This window comes from Triticum urartu, chromosome 4, assembly GCF_003073215.2.
Source record: "Triticum urartu cultivar G1812 chromosome 4, Tu2.1, whole genome shotgun sequence".
NCBI classification, from domain to species: domain Eukaryota; kingdom Viridiplantae; phylum Streptophyta; class Magnoliopsida; order Poales; family Poaceae; genus Triticum; species Triticum urartu.
Window position 1 is genome coordinate 373686893 of NC_053025.1, and position 10371 is coordinate 373697263.

The following is a 10371-nucleotide window of genomic DNA, read 5'->3' on the forward strand; positions in this document are numbered from 1 at the left end:
ATCGGGCGAGGCATCGAAACCCAATCATTTCCGTAGGTATGTACATCCCACACAGTAATCCAAGAAAATCATTTCCGTAGGTATGTACATCTCACACGGTGAATCCCAGTAAAACATTTCTGTAGGTATGTATATCACACGCAGTCAATCCAAGGAATATGTTTCTGTTCTTATGTACATCCCACACAGTCAATCTAGGAAAAATGTTTCCGTTCGTATGTATAGCCCACACAGTTTTATGTGTAGGCTCATGTGTGAAAGGTGTAACTATCACACACGGTTTTCCATGGTTAACTGTTTGTTTTTATCAACTATATCACATAGGATTTCATGAAGAAAACTGTGTGGCATTGGGCTATCCATCGCAAGCGCTTTTTCTGCTAGAACTGTTTGCAAAGGTCCATGACACATTTAGCAGGTTTATTAGTTTACAATTAGAAACTCTAGTATTACGCAAATTCACATTTCATATCGAACAGCTATTTGCCAATTTCATATCAGGCACATAAATATATTATAACATCAGAGTATGGTAGCTACATGAAAATAGCACAGTACAACATATAGCCAATTCAACTTCATAGGAACAATATATTCATTTTCCTAATCGAGATCATCCAGGCTCGTCTTATCCACCTCTGCTTTCAGTTCAGTAAGAACCCATTTTGCATGGGCCAACTAGGAGAGTGCCTCCTCCTTCGCCAAAACCATCTTAGAGAAGTTTGATTTTAAAAAATCTGAGCTCATTCTCCACCTTCAACTTTTTATCCCGCATCTTTAAATATGCTTCAGCGTTGACAACACTTTCTCTAAGTCTATGTGTGTTCTCTTCCTCATGCATACTCTAGAGCTTCGCTAGGCATATCTTCAAAGACTGTTGCCACTCTTGATTAACCCACTCCAAGTAACAACACTTCCGTTCATCCTATAATATTTAAAACTAGATTAGTAACAATTGTAGGGGAAATGGGTTTATAGCAACATAAAAAATTACCAATGCTTATTTTGAAAAACTGAAGAAACATGTTAATTATGACATATCTTCTCAAAAAGATCAATGTGCAAATGAAATAATTGGTACTGAGACAACAACCAAATTCTGGAACATCAGAAGCTACAATTAACTACAATGACGCTACAAGTTCTTACTCATGTAATAAATTGAACATTTTATGAGGAAGGTAAATATAAGTGCAACAGCATAGCGACAGTGTTTCGATGACAGCAAATTGATACTAATAGGTGTGTACATGCAAAAATTTAGTAACATAGAACTAATAGCACTAAGGTCGTCCACTATGTATGCCAAAACTGGGGTAAAGACAATTGTTGCTACATCTCGCACAGGTGCCCTGCACTGGCGAGCCGATGCAGCGGAAAAAATTAGGGACCCGGACTCCGGAGCACGTAGTTGCTCCAATGCCCAGTTCCTTCGTGCCATAAAGATTTTGTATTTTACTACTTGGCTGCTCGGATGTGCGGACCAAAGTTGGCTGCACAAACTGCTGAAGCGGTGCCAAATAATTTTCTTATGGCACCGCTGATGAGATGGCAACAATTTAAGATACTAGGTACAAACTGTGACACTGTCTTAGGATGCGTTTGGTTGAAGGTGTGGTATGAATGGTTGGGACCGTGACAGTGTCTGAATCACATCTAATAAATGATTTGTAACAACGAAAGAGGGTCTAACCTTCTCTGCACATGCCAGATACTTCCTCCCACTGTCCACGGAATCAAACGCAACTAGCTTCAAGCATGGAGATTGATAGTCCCAACGAGAAGATAGATCTTCAGCCACCCCGCTCCATTCGTTGCCACTGATGGTCTTAGGGAGCTACAAGAGGAAGAAGTGACTCAAATCGACCGCGGGGTAAAAATCCTTCATTCCAAGTCATAGCCCAAGGGAGAGAAGAGATGCATACCCGGGTGGTGAAGGAGTAGTCACCGGAGGAGGAAGCAGCTATAGCTTAGCAACGAAGGAAGGAAGGAGGAAACAGGGGAAATGTGACTTGTGGTCGGGGAGAAAAGGGGGTGGGGAAGGGGGTAGATATTTTGGCGGTAGGCCAAAATTTTGGAAATGTGGAGGGAAACTTTGCGCGCAGTGCCGCCGGACCATTCACTTTGAACGATTGTGTGCATCGCAAACGATTCTTCTGCTTTATGCGCATGGGATGAGTTTGATAGTTCAAATTTTGGTGGAAATTTTCCCGGGTACGTTGATACGTCTCCGTCGTATCTACTTTTCCAAACACGTTTGCCCTTGTTTTGGACTCTAACTTGCATGATTTGAATGGAACTAACCCGGACTGACGTTGTTTTCAGCAGAATTGCCATGGTGTTATTTATGTGCAGAAACAAAAGTTCTCGGAATGACTTGAAAATACACGGAGATTATTTTTGGAAATAATAAAAAAATACTAGAACCCTGGGCGTGCCCCCTGCCTCGTGGGCCCGCTGGAGCTCCACCGACGTCCATCTTGACTCCATATATTCGTGTTCGGGGAGAAAAACATAGAGAAGAAGGATTCATCGTGTTTTATGATACGGAGCCGCCGCCAAGCCCTAAACTCTCTCCGGAGGGCTTATCTGGTGTCCGTTTAGGGCTCCGGAGAGGGGAATCCGTCGCCAGCGTCATCATCAACCTTCCTCCATCACCAATTTCATGATGCTCACCGCTGTGCGTGAGTAATTCCATCTTAGGCTTGCTGGACGGTGATGGGTTGGATGAGATTTATCATGTAATCGAGTTAGTTTTGTTAGGATTTGATCCCTAGTATCCACTATGTTCTGAGATTGATGTTGCTATGACTTTGCTATGCTTAATGCTTGTCACTAGGGCCCGAGTGCCATGATTTCAGATCTGAACCTATTATATTTTCATGAATATATGAGAGTTCTTGATCCTATCTTGCAAGTCTATAGTCACGTACTATGTGTTATGATCCGGCAACCCCGAAGTGACAATAATTGGGACCACTCTCAGTGATGACCGTAGTTTGAGGAGTTCATGTATTCATTATGTGTTAATGATTTGGTCCGGTACTCTATTAAAAGGAGGCCTTAATATCCCTTAGTTTCCACTAGGACCCCGCTGCCACGGGAGGGTAGGACAAAAGATGTCATGCAAGTTCTTCTCCATAAGCACGTATGACTATATTCGGAATACATGCCTACATTACATTGATTAATTGGAGCTAGTTCTGTGTCACCCTAGGTTATGTCTGTTACATGATGAACCACATCCGGCATAATTCTCTATCACCGATCCAATGCCTACGAGCTTTCCATATATTGTTCTTCACTTATTTACTTTTCCGTTGCTATTGTTATCATCACTACAAAACAACAAAAATATTACTTTTTCTATTGTTACCTTTTGCTACCGTTACCACTACTATAATATTACTTTGCTACTAAACACTTTGCTGCAGATATTATGTTTCCAGGTGTGGTTGAATTGACAACTCAGCTGCTAATACTTGAGAATATTCTTTGGATCCCCTTGTGTCGAATCAATAAATTTGGGTTGAATACTCTACCCTTGAAAACTATTGCAATCCCCTATACTTGTGGGTTATCAAGACTATTTTCTGGCGCCATTGCCGGGGAGCATAGCTCTATTCGTTGAGTCACTTGGGATTTATATCTGCTTATCATTATGAAGAACTTGAGAGATCCAAAACCAAGATTTATCCCTCAACTATGAGGGGGGGTTACGAACTGCCATCTAGCTCTGCACTTGATTCACCTTCTGTTTTGAGTAAGCTTGCGACACCTAAACTTGCTTCTGCTATTAATTCTGATATGTCCCATATTATTGATGATGCCAGTTCTGCTATGCATGATACTTATGATGAAACTACTTCTATTCTTGACACTACTGTGCCACTTGGTATATTTCTTGACGAACAACTTGCTAGGGCCAGAGAGAAAGAAATTATTGAAACTGATAATATTGATGAGAGTGATGGTGAAGGCTCTCCTAATAAATATGAATTAACTCTTGTGCCTGAGGGCTATGTTATGGATGAAGAAACTAAAAGAGAATTTCTTGCTTTCAATGATAGAAGTGATCTTAAGAAATTATTAGCTAAGCTTAAACAAAAAACTCTGGATGCTAGAATGAAATATGATCCTGCTTATGCTACTTCACCTATCTTTGTTACTAATAAGGATTATGAATTCTCTATAGATCCTGATATAATTACTTTGGTTGAATCTGATCCTTTTTATGGCTATGAATCCGAAACTGTTGTGGCACATCTTACTAAATTAAATGATATAGCCACCTTGTTCACTAATGATGAGAGAACTTGCTACTTTTATATCCTTAAAATATTTCCGTTCTCATTAAAGGGTGATGCTAAGATATGGTTTAATTCTCTTGATCCTGGTTGTGTGTGTAGTCCCCAGGATATGATTTATTACTTCTCTGCTAAATATTTCCCTGCTCATAAGAAACAAGCTGCCTTAAGGGTTATATATAATTTTGTGCAAATTGAAGAAGAGAGTCTCCCACAAGCTTGGGGGAGGCTTCTCCAATTACTGAATGCTTTGCCTGATCATCCTCTTAAGAAAAATGAAATACTTGATATCTTTTATAATGGACTAACCGATGCTTCCAGAGATTACCTGGATAGTTGTGTTGTTTCTGTTTTCAGCGAAAGAACACCGGATGAAGCTGAAATTCTATTGAATAATATGTTGACAAGTGAAAATAATTGGACACTTCCTGAGCCAACTCCTGAGCCTATTCCTAAACCAACTCCGAAGAAAAGAGGTGTTCTATTTCTCAGTCCTGAAGATATGCAAGAGGCAAAGAAATCCATGAAAGAAAAGGGTATTAAAGTTGAAGATGTTAAGAATTTACCTCCTATTGAATAAATACATGGTCTTAATTTACCGCCTGTTGAAGAAATATATGGTTTTAATCCATCACCTATTAAAGAAACACATGGTCTTGACAACCCGACAGAGGTAGTAAAGGTAAATTCTCTTTGTAGATATGATGAAGCTGAAATCCCTCCTACTAAGTTTGCTAGCCAATGTTTGGATGAGTTTGATAACCTTATGGTTAAGCAAGAAGACTTCAATGCTTATTTTGGTAGACAATTGAAACAAAATGCTTACATGATTGAACAATTGGGTGATTATATGTCTAGAGTTAAAGGTGAACTTAAACTCATTAGTAAACATGCTTCTATGGTTACCACTCAAGTAGAACAAGTACTTAAAGCTCAAAATGATTTGCTCAATGAATTGAATAGTAAGAATAATGACTATGCTATTAGAGTGGCTACTAGAAATGGTAGAATGACTCAGGAACCTTTGTATCCTGAAGGCCATCCTAAGAGAATTGAGCAAGATTCTTAGAGAAATAATATAGATGCACCTAGTCCTTCTAAAAGGAAGAAAAAGAAAAATGATTGGACTGTGCATGCTTCTAGTGAACCTATTGCTGAACCACCTGAGAATCCCAATAATATTTCTATTTATGATGCTGAAACACAATCTGGTAATGAACATGAAACTAGTGATAATGTTAATGATAGTGTTCATGTTGATGCTCAACCTAGCAATGATAATGATGTAGAGATTGAACCTGCTGTTGATCTTGATAACCCACAATCAAAGAATCAACGTTATGATAAAAGAGACTTTGTTGCTAGGAATCACGGTAAAGAAAGAGAACCATGGGTTCAGAAACCCATGCCTTTTCTTCCTAAGCCATCCAAGAAAAGGGATGATGAGGATTTTGAGCGCTTTGCTGAAATGATTAGACCTATCTTTTTGCGTATGCGTTTGACTGATATGCTTAAAATGAATCCTTATGCTAAGTATATGAAAGAAATTGTCACTAATAAAAGATAGATATCGGAAGCTGAGATTTCCACCATGCTTGCTAATTATACTTTTAAGGGTGGAATACCTAAGAAGTTTGGAGATCCAGGAGTACCCACTATATCATGCTCCATTAAAAGAAACTATGTTAAAACTGCTTTATGTGATCTTGGGGCCAGTGTTAGTGTTATGCCTCTCTCTTTATATCGTAGACTTGATTTGAGTAAGTTAACACCTACTGAAATATCCTTGCAAATGGCTGATAAATCAACTACTATATTTGTCGGTATTTGTGAGGATGCGCCTGTTGTGGTTGCAAATGTTACTATTTTAACGGACTTGGTTATTCTTGATATTCCCGAGCACGATAGTATGTCTATTATTCTTGGAAGACCCTTTTTGAATACTGCAGGGGCTGTTATTGATTGCACCAAAGGCAATGTCACTTTTCATGTTAATGGTAATGAGCATACGGTACACTTTCCGTGGAAACAACCTCAAGTCCATGGTATAAACTCTATTGGAAAAATTCCATCGATTATTTTTGGAGGTTTTGAATTTCCTCTTCCTACTGTCAAGAAGAAATATGATATTCTTATTATTGGGGATGTGCATATCCCCATTGAGGTAACCTAGTGTTATTCGAAAATTCTCCGGTTCCATGTTACTCGGAATGAGTTTGTTAACAAGACTTGATCAACCTTGTTAGTGGATTCCTTTTGATGAGCATGCGATGGATGAAGTTAGAAAGCACAACCTTCTGTACCCTCTTTTTACTTTCTGTTATTTATATTAAATAAAGCAAAAATAGTAATTTCTGTCTGTTTTCTGAATTCTCCATGCAATATAAAAATACCCCAAAAATAAAAGTTCTCCAAATGCCCTGAAATTTAAATATGATTTTTTCTGGAATATTTGAGAATATCTGGCACTGAGAACACTGCAGGGGGAGAAAGCACCTGGCCAAGAGGGTCCACGGCGCGCCCACCCCCCTAGGCGCGCCCCCTGCCTTGTGGGCCCATGGTGGCTCCTCTCCACTTATTCCTGCACCCACACACTTCTTCTTCCTCCCAAAAAAATCACCATCCAGCTCAAGCACGAGTTCTAGCTCATTTTGCTATGATTTTCAATCTCCTTGCTCAAAGCACCTCTTACAAAACTACATTGGGGGATTGTACCTTGGTATGTCACTCCTCCATTGGTCCAATTAGTTTTTGTTCTAGTGCTTTATTCATTGCAAAATTGTGTTGCCTAGGTGACCATGTTCTTGAGCTTGCATGTCAAATTTATATGGTTCCAAGTAGTTCTAATGCATGATATATACTCTAGGCACTTGTAGGAGTAGTTGCTATCAATTTTGTTGAGTTTGGTTCACTTTTATTTTGAACTTACTAAAAATTTCAGAATTTTTCAGAAAATAATGAAGAGATTTGTGAGGGGCTCATCAGGCCGAAGCTCGAAGGATAAGCAAAGTGAGGAGGATAAGAGACCCAAGTATAATCTCCCTCGCACTGCGGAGGTCCGACCGTGTGAATGGCCTTGTGATGATTTCTTGAGAGCAACCGGGATTTATGATGATTTCTATGAATTGGCTGAGAATGCAGGCCTCACCGCCTTCCTCCACAACCAACACGAACAGTATCTCTTACTCACCAATATCTTTGTGCAAAACTTTCATTTCCATGCTAGGATCTCACCACCTACGGTGGAGTTTTATTTATATGATGAGCATAAGGAGATGTCACTTCATGATTTTTGTCAGGTTTGTTTAATCCCTTTCGAGGGCACCATAGAGGAACCACATTGTGACGATGTGGATGGGTTCAGTGATACCATCATTGTAGGGGAAACGAGGAAGGTTTCCGACGCACGAACTACTAGCATACATTTTCCTATTCTACGTTACTTTGCTATATTTCCTAGTAGATGCTTAATTGGGCGCAGAAACTGTGGAAACCTGAGGGCCCCTGATATTGTTATTTTGTGCCATGCCTTATTTCGTGATGATACATTCAGCATGGGTGCTATTATTGCAAAGCGGTTAAATCTTAACCGAACTAAGGGCCCCATCTTTGGAGGCATCTTCGCCTCGCGCCTAGCTGCACATTTTAACATACCTATTAGGCATTATGAGAAGGAAGAAAATTTGCTGCCTCCTGTTTATTTAGATTATAAGAGTATGGTAGCACATGATTTTATTATTAAGAATAGGGAAAATTAGCTTAAATACAAATTGTTCTTTAATAAAGATCATCCTGAGACTATTACCATGCCTGCTCCTTCATTGTTTGATTTATCTACAGGCAAGTACCTTGTTCCGTTGGAGGCTATTCACGCCTACCGGAACCCTACATCAGCTGCAGAGCTAGAGCCGGAACCACAATTTGAGCCTCCACGACAGTCTGATTACCAGTGGGATCCGGAGGTGATTGCCAACCAGTGGCAATCCGAGGCTTCATCACAGTACGACCCCAACTATTACTTTGGATATCCGCCAGGCCAGCCGTGGCCCTAGACCAACTTAGGCCAAAAGCCTAAGCTTGGGGGAGTACGTACTACTCACCGACGTTACATTCATGTTCACACACTCATTGCTAGATGTCGGTGCTCATACTTTTTCATTGTAATATCCATGCTAGTTTATTTCCTTTTTATGATTTCTTCTTGTGTGTTTGATAAACCTTAAGAAAAACCAAAAAAATTAGTTGTAGCCTTTAGCTAGTTTTAATTTCCATGCTTGTAGTAGTAATTAAAAAGAAAACCCAAAAAGATTTCCTGTTCTTCTTTTGCTTGTTGGGAGCTTTCCCGTGTAAATAGTTTTATTTCTTTTCCTTTCTTTGGGGGTCGATAGGAGAAGACCATGATTAAATTGTTGAAGTGACTCCTATATGCATTATTGTTGATTTAACCAAGAGTCCATATTGCCTTGTCTTCTCTTGTTTATTGAATGCTTGCAGATTCCAGCTTAGTCCAATGCACGTGCACTGTTATTATTATTCACATCATTCGGTCGTGCAAGGGAAAGGCAATTATGATGATATATGATGGACTGATTGAGATGGGAGAAACTGGTATGAACTCGACCTCTCTTGTTTTTGTAAATATGATTAGTTCATCGTTCCTGATGCAGCCTATTATGAATAAACATGTTTGCAATGACAATTAGAGATTATAGTTGCTTATGCCATGCTTAATTAGCTAGGAGCTTATAATGGTTTACCTTGCGTGCCAACATGCTATTAAAATAGTTGTGATGTGTTATGATAGGGTGGTATCCTCTTTTGAACGATTCGAGTGGGTTGACTTGGCACATGTTCACGCATGTAGTTGAAACAAAATCAACATAGCGTATACGATATTTATGTTCATGGTGCATTATATCCTACTCATGCTTGCATTCGGTGTTGATTAATTTCAATGCATGTTCATGCCTGTTGTCGCTCTCTAGCTGGTCGTTTCCCAGTCTTTTTCTAGCCTTCACCTGTACTAAGCGGGAATACTGCTTGTGCATCCAATCCCATATGAGTCCACCATGCCTACCTATATATGGTATCTACCTGCCATTCCAAGTAAATTTGTATGTGTCAAACTCTAAACCTTCAAATAAACATTCTGTTTTGTATGCTCGAATAGCTCATGTGTCAACGAGGGTTGTCCGTATCTTCCATGTTAGGCGGGTTATTCTCAAGAAGAGTGGACTCTGCTCCTCACTCATGAGAAAATGGCTGGTCACCAGGATGCCCAGTCCCATGCTTTATGCAAATAAAATAAAAATAATTGCAAAAAAACTCCCCCGGGACTGTTGTTAGTTGGAGGCACTCGTGTTTCAAGAAAGCCATGGATTGATGCTTGTTGGTGGAGGGGGAGTATAAACTTGACCATTCTGTTTGGGAACCGCCTATAATGTGTGTAGCATGGAAGATATCGCCATCTCTTGGTTGTTATGTTGACAATGAAAGTATACCACTCAAAATATTATTCACCTCTATTTCAAAACCGAGCTCTGGCACCTCTACAAATCCATGCTTCCCTCTACGAAGGGCCTATCTATTTACTTTTATGTTGAGTCATCATCCTCTTATTAAAAAGCACCAGTTGGAGAGCACCGCTATCATTTGCATTCATTACTGTTACTTTACATTGAGTATGACTTGACTGGATCTCTTTTACCATGAATTACAATGTCTAGTCAGTCCTTGATTTTAAAGGTGCTCTACACTTATGTTTTGCGGTCTCAGAAAGGGCTAGCGAGATACCATCTTGTTATATCATATTATGATTGTTTTGAGAAAGTGTTGTCATCCGAGATTTATTATTATTGCTCGCTCGTTGATTATGCCATTTATATGAGTAAACATGAGACCTAAGAGTTATTGTGAATATGGTTAATTTATGATCTTTGCTGAAAACTTGAATGCTGGCTTTACATATTTGCAGCAACAAGAGCATACAGAGTTTGTAAAAGTTTTTCTTTATCACTTTCAATTTGTCAACTGAATTGCTTGAGGACAAGAAAAGATTTAAGCT